Genomic DNA, 20,592 nt, shown 5'->3' with positions numbered 1-20,592 from the left:
GAGTGCCGTTTCCTCCTGCGTGATGTAGGTCCTCTCTGGCATTTTCTTCCAAAAGAGGCTTGTTTTGTCACAATTAAACACTTGTTTGGGTTTGAATTCTCCAGTGTCTACACACTCCTTAAACTCCTGTACAAACTTCTCAGCTGCTTTTTTGTCAGAACTGGCAGCCTCACCATGCCTTATCACACTGTGAATGCCACTATGCTTCTTAAATCTCTCAAACCAACCTTTGCTGGCCTTAAAATCACAAGCATCACCACTTGTTGCAGGCATTTTCTTTATGAGATCATCATGCAACTGCCTTGCCTTTTCACATATTATCGATTGCATAACACTATCTCCTTCTAACTGTTTTTTGATAATCCACACCAACAATAACCTTTCCATTTCTTCGAGGATTTGCGATCTCCTTTTTGTCAGCATATCTACCCCTTATGCAACAACAGCACACTTTATATCCTTTCCCTTCGCCACGATCGAAGTGGTGGTTGAATGGGGTTTGCCATACATCCTGGCAAGTTCTGTAACACGCACTCCGCTCTCATATTTTTTAATGATTTCCTTCTTGAATTCGATCGTGTTCCTCACTTTCTTTACCAGAGGGCTTGCACTAGCTTTCCTTGGGCCCATGGTGACTTATTTAGCAGTTGCAATCACAAAAAACAGTGGATTATTTCGAAATGTATTGTATGAACCCACGGGGTGATGGTCACGTGCTGGTAAACAATGGCACACTGAGTGTGAATGGTGCGGGAGACTGGCTTTGTGTGCGCGGTGATGGACGGATAGGTACCGGACAGTCGCCGAATCACGAGTTCAATCACGTGAAAAAACTTGCCGAAAGTCGGATTTCACGAAATTCGATGCCGACGAAACTCGGGGGTCCACTGTATACGATATGAATGCATGGGATTGTCATCACCGGCTAATGAACAATGGCACACGGGCTGTACATGGAGTGTCGGGGCCGCTCAGGCCATGCGGACATGTTCTGGACGAATGACTTATACCGAGTTCATTGACGATCACTGAGCCAATATTTTGACGAAAAAAATGTTACTTATTCTGAATATTACGTATTCCAATTACAATGTAATCTGGGTGTCCACTGTATATACTGCTAGACAACTTTACTAGTAAAAATCTTAAATTTGATCTGTTTGTTTTGTGATCCCAAATTCTTATATTACAACTTCGTGTTACAAAACCAGAAACAGGCCAGCTGTTAGATGGGGTTAAATCCTCTAGCATGCTCTGGAGACCTTTGTTGAGGATGCTTTTTGTAACAGTGGACGTGAAAGATGGTGCTTACTGATATGTCAGATTCAGTACCAGCATCTGTGTACCAGTACATCTGACACAGTACCACCACCTGCGTACTAGTACATCGGATGCAGTACCAAGACCTGTGTACTAGTATGTTGGACAGAGTACCAGCACCTGTGTACTAGTACATCATATACAGTACTAGTACCTGCATACTATGTCGGATGCAGTGCCAGCACCTGGATATTAGTACGTCGGACGCAGTGCAAGAGGGATGTCACTCTCTTAAGAAGACTAGGGATGTTGCTTTTTTAAGAAGACTAGGGATGTTGCTTTTTTAAGAAGACTAGGGATGTCACTCTCTTAAAAAGACTGGGGATGTCACTCTCTTAAAAAGACTAGGAATGTCACTCTTGATCACCTAATGCCTCAAAATTAAATATATTTAAATCTTCATTAACATCATATTTTCTTTTGCAGCTCATTCTCTTCCCAGAAGAGCCATACTGTGTGACAGCCTGGAGAAGCAGAAACCTTAAGTAAGTATTACATCTGCTCTACTCTATATACATATACATTCTTGCATGTCATGAAGCACATTATAGTTTCGTAAATGCATACAAGCTGAATGTGAATACTGTACTTAGTTTCTAAAACTTACTTAAACATAAATACAGCAGGGTCTCGAATAGCGTGAATAATGAATTCTGTGAAATGGTCATATTGTTCAAATTTGCACTACAGTGCTGGGGGGGAGGGGAGATACTTTCCAAGACCTTCTGTGGATATTCAAAACTGTGGATAGTAGCAAACCATATACGTCATTTTTTTTTTTACAAACGTATGATGTTGTGTGTTGGAGGGGTGTGGGGACAGTGGCTGGAAACAGTGAGGTGGTGTGATGGTGACCATGTGGGTGGCAGTGTTGTTCCTCAGTGTGGGTGGTAGTGTGGATGATGGGTGACTGAGCAGGTGTGCAGTTGTTGTGGGTAGTAATTAGGGTGGTTGTTGGTTACATGACTAGGAGTGTACATGGCATGTTAGGGCGTATGAACTGCGAAAAAATGGTAAGGTGTGGGGTGTGGGGCTGTGGGAGTGGGGCAGTGAGGGTTAGAAGCTGTGGGGGAATGGTGTGGGTGAAAGGTGTGTTTTAGTAGCCTGGTGTGAGTGGTGATTGGGTGATGGGTGACTAGGCAGGTGATTGTGCAGCTGGTGGTAATGAGCATAGTGGGCAATTAAGTGATTAGGTATGTGGATGGCATGTTAGGGTGAAAGGTCAGGTAAAGTGTGTGGGTGAAGTTGTAGGGGGAATGTAACCATGAGGAAATGGTGGTTGTGGGGGAATGGTATAGGTGTGAGTATGTGGCCATTGGGGGAATTGTATGGGAGGATTGTGTGGGGGGTAGGGTGTTGGTTGGGATGGTGTCAGTGCTGGTATGTGTCTTTAGGGGAGTTCTGTGGGTGGATGTTGCTGGTTGGAATGGTGTGTGTGAAGGTGTGTGACCCTTGGGGAATTATATGGGCAGGAAGTATGGATGGGAGAGGCAGGAATGAGTTAGAGGCATGGGGGATTTATAGGAGTAGGTGGTATGGGTGGGGGTTATTGCTGGTTGTACAGCGAGAGTGTGGCCATGGGGGGGGGGGAGGTGGAATGAGCAGTTGGTGTGGGTGGAGGTGTATGGCTAAGGTATGACACTGAATGTATATCAACATAGCAGCATAAAGTATGATGGTACTAGACATGTATGAATGAACAAAGCTGAGCCTAGCTGTGTAGCCTCTGCCAATCACCCAAATCCCACCATGTCAGTTTCCTCCCTTATGGCTGTTTGTATTAGGTTTTTATGATATGCAGTGTGTTTCTTATATAATTCTGAAAATTTGCAGTACCTAAAATAATAAAGTTATCAATAATAACATAAATATAAAACTATAGCACTCCAGAGCAACGTGCTTCTTTGTCATGGTGTCTTAGGAACTGCTGAGAGTTTTAAGACTGCTCGGCTCTCTCTTGTCTGGAATGATGCCTAATGGTGATTTTAACCCTTTCAGGGTCCAAGGCCCAAATCTGGAGTCACGCACCAGTGTCCAAGAATTTTCAAAAAAAAAATTTGTTATTTTTTGTTATAAAATCGTAGAGAATCTTTTTGTGAAAGTAATAAAACAAAAAGTACGAAATTTGGTGGAAAATTTACGAAATTATGCTCTCGTGAATTTTGATGTGTCAGCGATATTTACGAATCGGCGATTTTGCCGACTTTGACTCCCATTTTAGGCCAATTACATTATTCCAGTCAACCAAATTCTTAGCTATTTCACTAGTATTACTTCTATTCTATCGATTGAGCACAAGAAATCGCCAAGTCAACTGTTTCAACTACAAAATAAAGTGATCGGAAATTGTTAATTTGGCCAATTTAACACAAAGTTCAGAATATTCCAATTTCAAAATAGGGTCCAGAATGAACAATGTAGGCATTCCTGGCACTAAACTAACATTTCCTCTGTTCATTAGTTATGTTTTGAGGCTTTACAAATAAATTCCATTTTGATTTTTTATTCACATAATGAATTTTTATTCACACCAAAAAATAGAAGATTTACTGTTATGCAATACTGTAATAATTGTATAAATATCATCACCATATTTGTGAATGTATATTAGACCCACCAGCTGATGTGTATTAGATGTGTGAGGTCGTTTGTTTACTCTTGAATATCGGCAAAAATTTAACATTTCTGCTACTTTGAGCTCAGTTTCAAGCCATTTCCAGTGCTAAAACCAATCAAAATCATCTCTATTTCTGTAATATGTCTTCCATTCTATCAAATGAGACCAAGAAATCGCAAATACAACTATAAAAAACATACGAAAAAACACTGCAAAGTTGCTGTTTTAATCGAAAAATCATGATTTCATTTTTTTTCTCTCATTATACACAGTGTGCTGCAGGATCTGTTTTATGTGGTGCACACATACCACATAGATGTATTCTCTCATATCTAGGCCCAAATGTACCACTCACAGTTTATCAGAGTGAGCAGAGCTCATGGCGTAGATCTACGGTTTGGACCCTGAACGTAAAGCCGTAGATCTACGGGACGGACCCTGAAAGGGTTAATATTCAGTGGAACCTTGATTGTCGAATGCACTACTTCTTGAACAAATCGGTTTTTGAACAAAGTATTTGAGAAGAAAATGACCTGGTTTTTGTACATGCTATTGGTTGTTGACCGACAATGTTCCCAAGGTCGAAAATTTAAAAAAAAAATATATGTACAGTGGTACCTTGAGATACAAGCAGCTCCCAACAGGACTTACACAGGTGACACCAAAGAAATGAGTGATAATGAAATAACTGGAAAAGTTGTTAGATTGATCTATAATTTCCTAACAAACAGAACACAGAGTAAAAGTAAACAGAGTAAAGTCAGAGGAGGCTACAGTGAAAAGCTCTGTCCCTTAAGGTACAGTACTTGCTCTCATACTGGTTCTCATCTTTATATTGATATAGATAAAGATGTAAGAGGGAAATTACTTCCCAGTAAAGGTAGGCCTTAGACAAGGATGTGTGATGTCACCGTGGTTGTTTAATATATTTATAGATGGGGTTGTAAGAGAAGTAAATGTGAGGGTCTTGGCAAGAGGCGTGGAGTTAAAAGATAAAGAATCACACACAAAGTGGGAGTTGTCACAGTTGCTCTTTGCTGATGACACTGTGCTCTTGGGAGATTCTGAAGAGAAGTTGCAGAGATTGGTGGATGAATTTGGTAGGGTGTGCAAAAGAAGAAAATTAAAAGTAAATATAGGAAATATGAGGATAACAAAAAGATTAGGTGATGAAAGATTGGATATCAGATTGGAGGGAGAGAGTATGGAGGAGGTGAATGTATTCAGATATTTGGGAGTGGACGTGTCAGCGGATGGGTCTACGAAAGATGAGGTGAATCATAGAATTGATGAGGGGAAAAGGGTGAGTGGTGCACTTAGGAGTCTGTGGAGACAAAGAACTTTGTCCTTGGAGGCAAAGAGGGGAATGTATGAGAGTATAGTTTTACCAACGCTCTTATATGGGTGTGAAGTGTGGGTGATGAATGTTGCAGCGAGGAGAAGGCTGGAGGCAGTGGAGATGTCATGTCTGAGGGCAATGTGTGGTGTGAATATAATGCAGAGAATTCGTAGTTTGGAAGTTAGGAGGAGGTACACGATTACCAAAACTGTTGTCCAGAGGGCTGAGGAAGGGTTGTTGAGGTGGTTCGGACAGGTAGAGAGAATGGAGCGAAACAGAGTGACTTCAAGAGTGTATCAGTCTGTAGTGGAAGGAAGGCGGGATAGGGGTCGGCCTAGGAAAGGTTGGAGGGAGGGGGTAAAGGAGGTTTTGTGTGCGAGGGGCTTGGACTTCCAGGAGGCATGCGTGAGCGTGTTTGATAGGAGTGAATGGAGACAAATGGTTTTTAATACTTGACGTGCTGTTGGAGTGTGAACAAAGTAACATTTATGAAGGGGTTCAGGGAAACCGGCAGGCCGGACTTGAGTCCTGGAGATGGGAAGTACAGTGCCTGCACTCTGAAGTAGGGGTGTTAATGTTGCAGTTTAAAAACTGTAGTGTAAAGCACCCTTCTGGCAAGACAGTGACGGAGTGAATGATGGTGAAAGTTTTTCTTTTTCGGGCCACCCTGCCTTGGTGGGAATCGGCCAGTGTGATAATAATAAAATAATAATGTTATTTATTTATTTATTTTATGTCTTTGCAAACAGTACATTGAGATTTTGTATTTACAATAGTGTGTTGCAATGCAAAGAGAGCCTCTATTATGCCTAGGCATTATGGGCCAACTTAACATTATTGGCTTACAGTCTACTTAACACTAAGGAGTATATCATAGTTGTACAGTAGGATAGTAATTATTTCATAGTTGTACAGTAGAATATTAATTATAAATGAATCAAAATTTGTATAATGCAAAGATATATTTTTATTCAAAAATGCTTTTTGTGAAAACAATGATTCAATTATATTCCTGTCCACAATGGATAAAAGGTTCAAAGTGATTGTTTCTGTTATGATGTGGGAGTACATAGGTGAGTAAGTGTGTACTGAGTATTTAGCATTTAGTCTATGGTAATTAAGTGGCTTTTGAGAAGAGTTTTAAATTGATTTTCATACTGGGTTACTTTAATATCTTCTGGTAATGAATTCCATATTTTGGGGCCCTTTAAGTGCATAGAGGTTTTACACAGTGTGATATGGACACGAGGTATATAGAAAAGAGATCTGTGTCTTGTGTTGTGGTCATGTGTCCTGTTTAGGTTGGTGAGGAGAAGTTTGAGTGGAGGGTTTATATTTGTGTGTATTGTTCTGTGTATGTAGTAGGCACATGAATAAGTATGGATGTTCTTAATGGTGAGCAGATTCAGACTTTTGAAAATTGGTGGAGTATTCTGGCAGGAGTGGGAATTTGTTATCATTCTTACTGCTGCCTTTTGCTGGGTTATTAGGGGTTTTAGGTGATTGGATGTTGTTGATCCCCATGCACAAATTCCATATGTAAGATAAGGGTATATGAGTGAATGGTACAGTGCCAGGAGAGCTGATTGTGGAACGTAGTACCTTATCTTTGATAGTATGCCTACAGTCTTGGAGATTTTCTTGGTGATTTGTTGTATGTGTGTCCAGAACTTAAAGCTGCTGTCAAGGTGGATACCTAGGAATTTTCCCTCTGTGAGTCTTGTGACTGATGATCCATTTAGTGTAATGTTAATTGGATCATTTGCAGCTTTGTTTCCAAACTGAATGAAATAGGTTTTATCAGTGTTCAGGGTAAGCTTGTTAGTCATCATCCAGGCAGATATTTTCTGTAATTCAGCATTGACTGTGTTTGCTAGTATGACTGTGTTTGGGTGGGGAAAGACATATGTAGTGTCATCTGCAAATAATATGGGTTTGAGTAGCTGTGATGCATTCGGTAGATCATTGATGTAGATGAGAAAGAGGAGTGGTCTAAGGATGCTTCCTTGTGGGACTCCTACTGTGATTGGTTGGGTGGAAAAGTTTGCATCATTTGCATACACATATTGAGTTCTGTTACTAAGGTATGACTTTAGGTAGTTGAGGAAGTGGCTTCTGATACCATAGTGCATTAATTTGGAGTACAGCAGTTCATGGTCATCTGTATCGAAAGCTTTACGTAAATCAATGAAAATGCCCAGCGGGACTTCTTTCTTTTCAAGTGCAGTATATATTAGTTCTAGCATGTGTATGATAGCATCATTTGCGCTTTTATTATTCCTGAATCCAAACTGACAAGGGTTTAATATGTTGTGTGAAATGAGGTAGGAATAAATCCGTCTGTGAATTAATTTTTCAAAGATTTTAGAGAGCAGTGATTAGTTAGATATTGGTCTATAGTTATTCAAGTCAGCTTGGTCACCTCCTTAATGGATCGGAGTGACCCTCGCTATTTTGAGGATTGTTGGGAAGGTAGATGATTCAATGGATTTGTTAAAGAGTGTTGCAATAATTTGTGACAATACTTGAGATGCTTTTTTGTACGTAAAAGCAGGCAAGTTGTTTATGTCTCCTGCCTTGTTTTTAAGGGTGTTTATGATGAGCATAACTTCATTGGGGTTGGTTGGAGCTAGGAATAGCATATTTGGGTAGGTACCTATGAGGTTGTCTGATGGACGGGTGTTTGTGCTTGGCATTTTGTTTGCTAGATTTTTTCCTATGGTGGAGAAGAAAACATTAAGTCTGTTTGCTGTTTCGGTTGGAGTGAGTAGGGGTTCATCTGATTTTGTTAGTTTGATTGTTTTGTTTTTGAATAATTTTTTAGTTCCAAGAATTTCAGATAGAGTTTTCCAGGTTTTTTCATATCACCTTTGATGTTATGTAATCTGTTTTCATAATACAATTTTTTTGACCTTCTTATCAGGCTGGTAAGTGCTGACGAGTAACTTTTCAACTGTTCTCTGGTTATTTGACCCATTCTATGCTATTTTTCATATTTGTGCTTTGTGTTAATGGATTTGAGGATGCTGTTTAGTTTTTCTGGGGCATTGGGCTTTTTTTTAGAAAATTATTTATACATTCATATCTGTATATGTTTCGAGCTCATTTTGCCAATCGATGTTATTCATAGCTGCTATAAAGTTGTTAACTGCTGTCTCGTTATGTAGTCTGAAGGTTACTTTAGTAATGTCTTGTGGTAGTTTGCCCAGATTAGTTATGAGAAAGGTTGGGTAGTGGTCTGTTGTGTTGTCTGTGATTATGCCTGATTTTAAAGGGGATATGGTGTTTGTCCAGATGTGGTCTATTAAGGAGATGCTTGTCTTGGAGATTCTTGTAGGTTAAGATATTGCTGGTAGCAACAGGCAGTTACTCATTGTGTTTGTGAATTCGGTTACTTGTGGGTCCTGGTCGTGTAGTATGTTTATGTTGAAATCTCCTGTTAGTAGTAGGTGATCTTTATTCATGTGTGCATCAGTAATCATGTTTCCTAGTTTTTCACTAAAGTGATAAATGTTTGACTGTGGTACTTTGTAGATGTTTATAACTGTGAGGGGTTTTTGCAGGTCTTTTGATTTAAATTTGGCTATGATATATTCTCCATGTTTGTCCCTTGTGCAAGATTTGTTGATGCATTCGTGTTGATTAGAGTAGTATATAGCTGTTCCTCTCCCTTGCTGGTCTGTTCTACAGTTGTGTATGGCCATGTAGCCAGGAATAGTATAGACATCTGTAATATCAGGCTTAAGCCAGGTTTCTGTGAGTGTGATGATTGATATATTGGAATGAAGGGAATTTAGTAATGCTGTGAGGTCATCATAATGTTTGCTCAAGGATCTGACATTGTAGTTAAAGATGGTTATGTTATTGTTTGCACTGAGTAATGTCTTTGCTTGGTCTGCTGTGTAGTAATTACAGTTACTGGTTGATTCGTGTACAGTGGAACCTCTACTTGCGAGCGTCTCCACGTGCTAGTTTTTCCAAATACGAGCAGTCGATGGGTCGATTTTTTGCTTCCATACCTGAGCAAAATTTCCACAAGCGAGCAGACCTCAAGGCAGGTTCCTTGACACTGGTGAGGGGCTCTTGCTCTTGATCTCAGGAAGTGTATCTCATTTGTTTGTTGGACTATCATATTGAAACTTGGGCAATGTATGATGGAAAGATGCTTCTTAACGTACACCAAAAATGAAAGAAATCTAAGCATAAATAATGGAGTTCACTTTTCAGCAAATAGCCACCCCTTAGCAGTAATTTCAAATGGTTTTTATGGTTGTATTCTCGTTTGTTTGGTCTCATTTGATAGAATGGAAGATATATTACAGAAATAGATATGATTTTAATTGCTTTCACGACGAAAAGTACCTAGGAGAAATGGTCCATTGCTTGGCTGTTTCAGAGTAAACAAATGACGTCACTGTCCATTCCAATATGCAGTCGTGAATGGGTTGACATTATTTATATAATTATTGCAATAAGGAATAACAGTAAATCTTATATTTTTTGTGTGAATAAAAATTACAAATTATTTATATAATAATAATAATAATTATAATAATATGTATAATAATAATACATATAATAATAATTATATAATAATATAATACAATAATAATAATAATAATGTAATACAATAATAATAATATAATACATTAATAATAATAATAATAATAATATAATATGTATAATAATAATACATATATAATAATAATGTACTACATATAACAATTATAATAGACGGCTTCAAAGGGCCGTCACTAGATGGCAGTGTTTACCACAACAAAGAGGGAGCGGTTGTGGCCGCCTCCACCTGTTACATAATGACATATTTTATTCATTCTAGAGTATATATCATGTTTCTATGTTATTTTTATTGTTTATTGTGTCATATTAGATAAACTGTGATAGATAAATAAGCTGTATAGGTGATATTAGCTAAATTATTCATGAAGTATTTTGCCCGGTCTCCAGACAAACTCGTCCACCGCCCATACCACCACATGAATGATATATTTTATTCACTTTAGAGTATATATAGGGTTTGTATGTTATTTATATTGTTTATTGTGTCATATTAGATGAAGTGAGATAGATAAATAAGCCATAGAGTTGATATTAGTGAAATTATTGAAGTACAGAATTCCACTGGAACGGATTAATTGCATTTCAATTAATTTAAATGAGGAAAATTGACTCTGCAAATGAGCAAATCCAGTTGCGAGCAAGGTCATGGAACGGATTAAACTCGCAAGTAGAGGTTCCACTGTAATTCATTTTGTAAAAAGTTTACATCAGGATCTATGCCCGTAATCATAGGATGAGAGTAATTTTACAAACTAGATTTTCTGAGTAAAATGATATAAGAGTTATATTGAATCTACAACTAGACTTATGATTAAGACTCCGTGATTGATCTAAAACTTGTAAAAATTTGAAAGAAAAAGGGATTATTACAGAATAGATAATTCAGTTTTACACTTAAGCATCTAATAGCACCTTAATTATTTTAACAAGTGAATTTATGAACTACAGTAGATATTTACAGCTAAAATAAAGGAGCTAATGAATATAATAAAAGAATGTATTAAAAGCAAAATCAGTAGCACCTGAGGTAGTCAATAGCAGCTAAAATATTTTAATAGCAAAATACTGAACTTATTACACTTTAGCCCCTGAGAATAGCACTTTGATTATTTTAACAATTGTGAATATATGAACTAAGGTGCCTGCACTCTGAAGGAGGGGTGTTAGTAAGTAAGTAAGTAAGTAAGTTTATTCAGGTATACACAAATACAGTTACATAGAATTATCATACATAGCAGCATATGTGTTGCAGTTTAAAAATGTTGCAGTTTAAAAACTGTAGTGTAAAGCACCCTTCTGGCAAGACAGTGATGGAGCGAATGATGGTGAAAGTTTTTCTTTTTCGGGCCACCCTGCCTTGGTGGGAATCGGCCAGTGTGATAATAAAAATAAAAAAATGAACTAAGGTAGTTATATAAAGCTAAAATAAAGGAGAAAATATATAAGGGGCTAAATTAAGTAATGGTAAACAAAGTTCAATGGACAGATAGTCACTATGATATAATATTGATTTGGGAGTAAGATCTGATTTGTAATGTATAATAAGTTGAGCAATTAATTGCACTATAAAAAGTAGAGAAATATGAGGTAGCTGGTACTAGCTAGCAAAAGATAGTTTTGGGACTCACACAATAATGTACAGTGGACCCTCGACCAACGATGGCCTCGTATAACGTTAAATCCGACTAGCGATACATTTTAACGCAAAAATTTTGCCTCGACTTGCACTAAAAAACGTGACCAACGCGATTCATTCCGTTCAAGATGCATCCACTTGTGGCCTGAGCGTGCCTCACTTGTCCCGTGTGTGCCAATGTTTATAAGCCAGCCATCCACCGCGGTCCCATCCAAACATACAATCGAAACATTTCATATTATCACAGCGTTCTATGTGATTGTACCTGCAAAATAAGTCACCCTGGGCCCCAAGAAAGCTTCTAGTGCCAACCCTGTGGTAAAAAGGGTGAGAAATACTATCGTACCACAGTCAGTTGCTGCTGCACCACCGTCAACCTTTGCTGCACCACGGTCAGCTGTTGCTGCACCACGGTCAGCTGTTGCTGGACCAGTCAGCTGTTGCTGGATCAGTCAGCTGTTGCTGCACCACGGTCAGCTGTTGCTGCAGTACAGCTGCTGCTGCACCACAGTCAGTTGCTGCAGCACCTCGGTCAGCTGTTGCTGCACTACAGTCAGCTGCTGCTGCACCACAGCTACTGCTGCACCATGGTCAGCTGTTGCTGCACCACAGTCAGCTGTTGCTGCACCACCATAAGCTGTATTACTCGAAGATGTGGAGAGTGTGTTGTTGGTATGGCTTAACGTGAAACAATTACCGAGAAACGATTAACCCCAGAGGGTTAGCCACCCAGGATAACCCAAGAAAGTCAGTGCATCATCGAGGACTGTCTAACTTATTTCCATTGGGGTCCTTAATCTTGTCCCCCAGGATGCGACCCACAACAGTTGACTAACACCCAGGTGAACAGGAAAAAATGCCTGGAACTAGTGCTCATATTGGTGAACTTAAGGCCAGCAAAGGTTGGTTTGAGAGATTTAAGAATTGTAGTGGCATACACAATGTGAAGCTGAAAAATTCCAACCCCAACAAGTGTTTAATTGTGACGAAACAGGCCTGTTCTGGAAGATGCCAAACAGGACCTACATTACTCAGAAGGAAAAGGCACTCCCAGGACACAAGCCTGTGAAAGACAGGCTAACTCTCATGTTTTGTTGTAATGCTAGTGGGGATTGCAAAGTGAAGCCTTTACTCATGTAGCACTCTGAAAATCCCAGAGTGTTCAAGAAAAACAATGTCCCATCACTCATCAATACTCCTCTCCTGCAGCCCATGGACCAGCAGGTCATTGCAAACTTCACTCTCCCCTCCTCCCATCCCATCAATCATCACCAGAACTTCAATAAAGGTAAGTGTCATGTAATTGTACATGTCTTCTTCTGTTTGTGTGTATTAAAATTAATATTTCATGTGGTAAAATTTTTTTTTTCTTATTTTGGGGTGTCTTGCACGGATTAATTTGATTTCCATTATTTCTTATGGGGAAAATTAACTTGACTAGCGATAATTTCGACTGACGATGAGCTCTCAGGAATGGATTAATATCGTTGGCCGAGGGTCCACTGTAATTGGAATATACACTAATTGCACACATAATATAAAAGGGGCTAAAAAAAGTAGTGGTAAACAGAATTAAATGGACAGGTAGCAACGATGAATAACATTAATTTGGAGTAAGATTTGACTTGCAACACAAAATTATGAGCAATTAAAAGCAATTAAAAAGTAAAAAGTATTTGAGGTAGCTGGTATTAGCTAGTAAAAGGAAAAAAAGTAATAATGCACAATAATGTAATAGTAACGTACACTATATGCACCACACGTATATATGTGTTAAGGTCACTTATCTAATCTGTTTCAGAAATGTCATCTTTTCTAAGGAAGGTAGAGAAATCATGTTCATTTGAGATGATGTGTTGTTGTCTTGTTGATGTTTTTCTAAATAGTATTTTCCTATCTCGAGTGAAACACTGATATATTTTGTTTTCCTGTTTAAGTTTTCTCAACCTGAACAGAAGGTTTTTGTTTTCTCGTTAGACACTCGTTGATGTACACTCCATTTTTCATTGTAATTGCTGATTTAATTAGGTCCTTTCTTTTATCATATGAATGAAGTCTGATCATAATACTGTGTTTACTACCTGATTTTCCTAGCAAACGTGTTTCTTTGATTTCATTGTTTTGCACGATAACTTTTACGTGGTGCTGTATTATCCTGATAGCAGTTTCTTTGCACTGTTCTTGAGTTATTTCACTAGGAATGTGAGGGCTGTTTATTATAACTGCATCAGACAACTTATCTTGTTTGGTTTTGTCGTCTTGGAAATCAAGGTACGTATTCATTCAGTCGAGTTTACATGTTCTGATTCTAGTCCTTGATTGCTTCTTCAACCTTCATACTTATGGTTGTTATTTGCTCAGTGTGACTGGCTATAGCTGTTTTCAGAGTATTTTCTGTGTCAGCACTTCCCGATGTAATCTTCTCTTCAAGGTTTTGGATCTTGTTCTCTAGGTTGGTTATCTTGGATTCTCATCGCGCAAGTGTTGCTTTAATATCTTTGATTTTGCTTTCTAGAGTGACGATGTAGTCCCTGATATTGTCAGGAATAATCATACCTGAGTTATCATGGGTGAATCCTTTGAAGGGAGTGGAGTTGGAGGGGGAGTCAGCCATGTTTGTTGTTGTTCCCTGGGCGGTAGTGGTGAGGGGGGTTGATGATACACCGGTTTCCTGCTGGGTAAAGTAGATACTGTAAAGTAGATACTAAAGTAGATACTGTGTAGCTATGGCAGAAAAGGCTTGATTTCCCTGAGCTTGGGTTAAGTGATTGTCTGGCAGCGTAGACAGTGGGTTAGTAGATCTTCTATTTTGTCAAGATTTGGGTTACATTCTTTGTATTCTTGGGTCATTTTGTGGTCTACGTGGGTTCATGTAGTTGTACCTTCAATTAGGCCATCACAAGCTTTGATGAGCAATGGTTTCTTTAAGAATAAGAGCTGCTAGGATGCCACTGCTGCCGTGACTACCACTGGACGTTACACTCCCAGGTCTATGTAAGGCCTTTATCATATGCAGTGGACACTCGACCAACGATGGCATCATCTAACGATAAAATCGCCTAACGATGCATTGCTGCTGTAAAAATATTGGCTAGACCAATTATGAAAAACTCAGGTAAGGACATTCGTCCCAAATGCGTCTGCCTTCCACCGTCCAGCCTGAGTGCCTCAGCTGCCCTGCCCTCAACTAGTGTGCCATTGTTTACAACCCAGGGCGGACGGTTTCACGCATACATGTGATATATTTTGTATCATTCCATTTTTTTAGTGCTTCTACCTGCTAAATAAGCCACCATGGGCCCAAAGAAAGCTTCTAGTGCCAACCCTGTGGTGAAAGGGGTGAGAAATACTATCGAAATACGTACTATCGTACCACAGTCAGCTGTTGCTGCACCACCGTCAGCTGCTGCTGTACCACCATCAGCTGCTGCTGCACCACTGTCAGCTGCTGCTGCAGCACCATCAGCTACTGGTGTACCACCATCAGCTGCTGCTGTACCACCATCAGCTGCTACTGTACTACTGTCAGCTGGTGCTGTACCGTGGTCAACTGCTGCTGTACCATGGTTAGCTGCTGCTGCTGCTGCACCACTGTCAGCTGCTGCTGCACCACCATCAGCTGCTGCTGTACCACGGTCAGCTGCTGCTGCTGCACCACCATCAGCTGTACTACTTGAAGATGTGGAGAGAGTGTTGTTGGTGTGGCTTAACAAGAAACAGTTACCGAGAAACAATTAACCCCAGAGGGCTAGCCACCCAGGATAACCCAAGAAAGTCAGTGCGTCATCGAGGACTGTCCAACTTATTTCCATTTGGGTCCTTAATCTTGTCCCCCAGGATGCAACCCACACCAATCGACTAACACCCAGGTGAACAGTAAAAAATGCCTGGAACTAATGCTCATATTGGTGAATTTAAGGCCAGCAAAGGTTGGTTTGAGAGAGTTAAGAATCGTAGTAGCATACACAGTGTGATAAGGCATGGCGAAGCTGAAAAATTCCAACCCCAACAATTTTTCAGTTGTGATGAAACAGGCCTGTTCTGGAAGAAAATGCCAAACAGGACCTACATTACTCAGGAGAAAAAGGCACTCCCAGGATGCAAGCCTTCATTATGAAAGACAGGCTAATTCTCAGCCGATCTGTGGACCAGTATGATTTTATATTATTCATTTCAATACAATTCAAAGTTTATTCTCTATAAAGATTACAATGTTGAATTTACAGAATTTGGTTGTTGTGTGGTTTACATGTAGTTAAATAATGATTACAGAGTGTACCACTAGAACGCCTAGCATGGCTAGGCATTTCGGGCAGACTTAATTTGTAATATTTTAAAATGAATTAAACTATGAGGTAAGTTAGTATTATGGCTAAGTGACTAAATACTAGTTTGTGAGTTTAGCAATGTGAATGCTTTTGTTTTGGCACAGTACATAGTTTCAGTATTGGAGTATCATAGGATTCATTATTTTAAGATTGAGATTAATATTTCTGTTTATGGTCAAATGGGTGAGTGAGTGTAAGTGTGAACCACCAGGTGGTATTCGTGCAGTTAGTTGATGGGGTTTATCAGGGAGATAAGATGTTTTATAATGGTAGTTTTGAAGGTGATGAATGTGTCTGCAGTTCTAGAGTTCTCAGGTAGGGTGTTCCAGATTTTAGGGCCTTTGACATACATTGAATATTTGTAAAGGTTTAGTCGGACATGGGGAATGTCGTAGAGATGTTTGTGTCTGGTGTTATGCCTGTGGGTTCTGTCACAACTATCAAGAAAGCGTTTTAGGTCAAGGTTGATATTGGAGTTTAAGGTCCTGTAGATGTAGATTGCACAGTAGTAAGTGTGGATGTACTGAACAGGGAGTAAGTTTAGATCTATGAAGAGTGGGGGGGTGTGTTGCCAGGGATGGGATTTAGTGATTATTCTTACTACAGCTTTTTGTTGGGTTATTATTGGCTTTAGGTGTGTTGCTGCACTTGATCCCCAAGCACAAATAGCATAGGTGAGGTATGGATAAATAAGTGAGTGGTATAGTGTGGGAAGGGCATTTTGCGGCACGTAGTATCGTATCTTGGAGAGGATCCCAACTGTTTTGGATACTTTTTTGGTTATGTGTTGGATATGGGTGCTGAAATTCAGGTTGTTGTCAAGGTATAGGTCTAGGAATTTGCCCTCATTATGTCTGGTAATTAGAGTGTTGTCGATCTTAATGTTAATTTGTGCATCTCCTGCTCTGCTACCAAACATAATACATGTATAGTAGGTTTTGTCAGTGTTAAGCGTAAGTTTATTGGCTGTCATCCAAGTCGATATTTTGATCAGCTCCTCGTTAACAATGGTGTTGAGGGTGGCAAGATTAGGGTGAGAGATGACATAAGTCGTGTCGTCAGCAAAGAGAATGGGTTTCAGGTGTTGGGATACGTTTGGAAGATCATTGATGTATATGAGGAAGAGCAGGGGACCAAGGACACTTCCCTGCGGAACTCCAGTATCAAGTGGCCGTGTTGTTGATGCTGTGTCTTTAATGGTAACATACTGATATCTATTAGTAAGGTAAGATTTGAAATAAGCAAGCGCATGGCCTCTTATTTATTTATTTATTTATTTATTTATTTCCAGTTTGAGCACACATACAGAGGTACAAAAAATACAGATAAGAGCAGTATGCCAAAGCCACTTATACTATGCATAGCATTACGGGCTGGCTTAAAATTAACTTAAGATTAACTAAGCAATGGTGAAATCAGTGATAAAACATTAATGTAAACAGATTACTATAAAGCACAAGTGAGTATTACAAAGACAGGTCATATGGTTGCTTGCATTGTTGTACATTCAGTCGTATGGAGTATTCTGTTAGGTAGTGTATTTAAAAAATAATAAAGTTAGATTGGGTTTTAGGTTTAACATTTATGTGATATAATTGTGAGAAACATTTAAGATATACAATTTATAAGGTTCAGTTATTCAGTATTTATTTGGTTTTGGGTGAGTAAGTGATCTTTGAGAAGAGACTTGAATTTATAAACAGGTAGTGTTTCTTTTATATTTACAGGTAATGAATTCCAGATTTTAGGGCCTTTTATGTGCATTGAGTTTTTGCATAGTGAGAGATGGACACGAGGAACATCAAAGAGTGATCTGTGCCTTGTGTTATGGTCATGTGTTCTGTTGAGATTGGCAAGGAGATGTTTGAGGGGAGGGTTAATATCAGAGTTAAGTGTTCTATGTATGTAATAGGTGCAGTAATAAGTATGGATGTTTTGTATGGTGAGTAGGTTTAGTGTATTGAATATTGGTGGAGTGTGCTGCCTGTAGTGAGAATTTGTTATTCTAACTGCAGCCTTTTGTTGAGTAATTAGTGGTCTGAGATGGTTAATTGTTGTTGAGCCCCATGCACAAATTCCATAGGTGAGATACGGGTAAATAAGAGAGTGATATAGGGCCAGGAGGGCTGACTGTGGAACATAGTACCATATCTTCGATAGTATGCCTACAGTCTTGGAAATTTTCTTAGAAATTTGTTGTATATGTGTATGAAATTTGAGTCTATTATCAAGGTGGATTCCTAAGAATTTTCCCTCTGTTAGTTTTGTGATAGGTGATCCGTTTATCATTATGTTAAGAGGGACATCTGTAGCTCTGTTACCAAACTGAATGAAGTAGGTTTTGTCAATGTTTAGTGTAAGTTTGTTAGTCCTCATCCAGGTAGATATTTTCTGTAATTCGGTATTTACAGTATTGGCTAGCGTGACTGGGCTCGGGTGAGAGAAGACATATGTCGTGTCATCTGCAAATAGTGTGGGTTTGAGTAATTGCGAAGCATTTGGAAGGTCATTTATGTATAGGAGAAAGAGAAGAGGGCCAAGGACACTTCCCTGTGGGACACCAACTGTAATTGGTTGCGCAGAAGAGTTTGCCCCATTTGCGTACACATATTGGCTTCTGTTGCTGAGGTATGACTTGAGGTAGTTGAGGGAGTGCCCTCTTATACCATAGTGTGACAATTTTACGTGGAGCAAGTCATGGTCAACTGTATCAAAAGCTTTACGTAAGTCAATGAAGATCCCCAGTGGGACTTCTTTTTTCTCTATTGCAGTGTATATATGTTCTAGCATGTGTATAATAGCATCATTAGTATTTTTATTAGGCCTGAATCCAAATTGGCAGGGGTTGAGTATGTTTTGGGAGATAAGGTAGGAGTAGATTCGTTTATGAATTAATTTTTCAAAGATTTTTGAGAGAGAGTGTAAGTTGGATATTGGCCTATAGTTATTCAACTCTGTTTGGTCTCCTCCTTTGTGGATCGGGGTGACCCTTGCTATTTTGAGTACTGTAGGGAAGGTGGAGGATTCAATGGATTTGTTAAAGAGTGTTGCAATGATTGGTGATAGCACTTGTGACACTTTTTTGTATATAAAGGGTGGTAAGGTATTTAAATCTCCTGCCTTGTTTTTTAGTGCGTTGATAATAAGGGAGACTTCGTATGGGTTAGTCGGAGCTAGGAACAGTGTGTTCGGGTAGTTGCTGGTGAGGTAGTCATTTGGTGGGGTATCTGAGCTTGGGATTTTATTGGCAAGGTTTTGTCCTATAGTGGAGAAGAAATCATTGAGTCTGTTTGCTGTTTCTGTTGGTGGGAGTTGGGGTTCATCTGATTTTGCTAATTTTATTTCGCTATTTCGTGATATCTTTTTTGTTCCCAGAATTTCTGATAGGGTTTTCCAGGTCTTTTTTATATCACCTCGTAAGTTGGATAATCTGTTCTCATAATACAATTTTTTTGCCCTTCTTATCAGGCTGGTTAGGATTGACGAGTAACGTTTTGTTTGGTCTCTGGTTATGTGACCCATTCTGTACTGTTTTTCATATTGGTGTTTTGTATTTATGGATTTGAGAATGCTGGGTGTTAGCCAGGGACTGTTCAGTCTCTTTGCTGTCATCTGTTTAGTTTTTTTAGGGCAGTGCTTGTTATAGAGGTATTGGGTTTTTTTTAGAAAATTATTAATACATTCGTCAATATCTGTATAGGTTTCTAGCTCAGTGTGCCAATCAGTGTTTGCTACTGCTGTTGTGAAGTTATTAATGGCTGCCTCATTGTGAAGTCTGAAGGTGACTTTAGTAGTGTCTTGGGGTAGTTTACCAAGAGTTGTTATGAGGAAAGTAGGGTAGTGGTCTGTGGTATTATCTGTAATTATGCCTGATTTTAAAGGGGATATGGTGTTGGTCCAGATGTGGTCAAGTAGGGAAACACTAGTCTCTGTAACTCTTGTAGGTTTTGTTACTGTTGGTAGTAACATACAGTTACTCATTGTGTTTGTGAATTCAGTAACGTGTGGGTCCTGGTCTTGCAGGAGATTTATATTGAAGTCACCTGAGAGTAGTAAGTGATCTTTGTTCATGCGTGCATCAGTTATCATACTTCCTAGATTTTGACTAAATTGGCTAATGTTTGACTGTGGAACTCTGTAGATGTTTATCAATGTGAGAGGTTTTTGTAGGTACTTGGATTTGAATTTAGCTATTATATATTCCCCATGTTCATCCCTTGTGCAAGTATTAGTGATACATTGTAGTTGGTCTGAGTAGTATATGGCTGTGCCACCCCCTTGTTGGTCTGGCCTACAGTTGTGTATGGCTGTGTAACCAGGAATGGCATAGACATCTGTACTATCAGGCTTTAGCCAGGTTTCAGTTAGTGTAATGATGGACATATTGGCATGTAAGGAATTTAGTAATGCTATGAGGTCATCGTAATGTTTGCTTAAAGATCTGATATTGTAGTTAAAGATAGTTATGTTGTTGTTGGCACTGAGAAGTGCCTTTGATTATTCTGCAGTGTAGTAATTACAGTAACTGTTTGATTCATTTAAGTCATTAAATAAGAGGTTGGTATCAGGATCAATGCTTGTAATCATAAGATTTGTAGTGAATCTATAGTTTGAATTAAGTATAAAACAAAGTAAATAGTCTTAAGCTAAAAAATAGCACCTGGATTATTTAACAAATATAAAATAATGAGCTAAGGGACTAATACAAATAAAGTGATGATCAAATAGTGGAGCTTGGGAATATGGTAGTAGGTAGTACTATAAAGGTAAT

General features: G+C 39.0%; 1 long non-coding RNA gene across 1 annotated transcript in view; it reads left to right on the top strand.

Annotated features, from left to right (window-relative positions):
• LOC128693188 (uncharacterized) overlaps positions 1 to 20,592 on the top strand; it is a 98,680-nt gene that overhangs the window by 32,852 nt on the left and 45,236 nt on the right. Inside the window, exon 2 of the long non-coding RNA XR_008407679.2 lies at positions 1,747 to 1,805. This is a non-coding gene — a long non-coding RNA (uncharacterized lncRNA). The remainder of the gene's footprint in view (positions 1 to 1,746; positions 1,806 to 20,592) is intronic.

The sequence above is a fragment of the Cherax quadricarinatus genome, chromosome 28, assembly GCF_038502225.1.
Source record: "Cherax quadricarinatus isolate ZL_2023a chromosome 28, ASM3850222v1, whole genome shotgun sequence".
Classification (NCBI taxonomy): Eukaryota; Metazoa; Arthropoda; class Malacostraca; order Decapoda; family Parastacidae; genus Cherax; species Cherax quadricarinatus.
The sequence above is the reverse complement of the archived record's forward strand: the minus strand, read 5'-3'. Positions and strand labels throughout refer to the sequence as shown.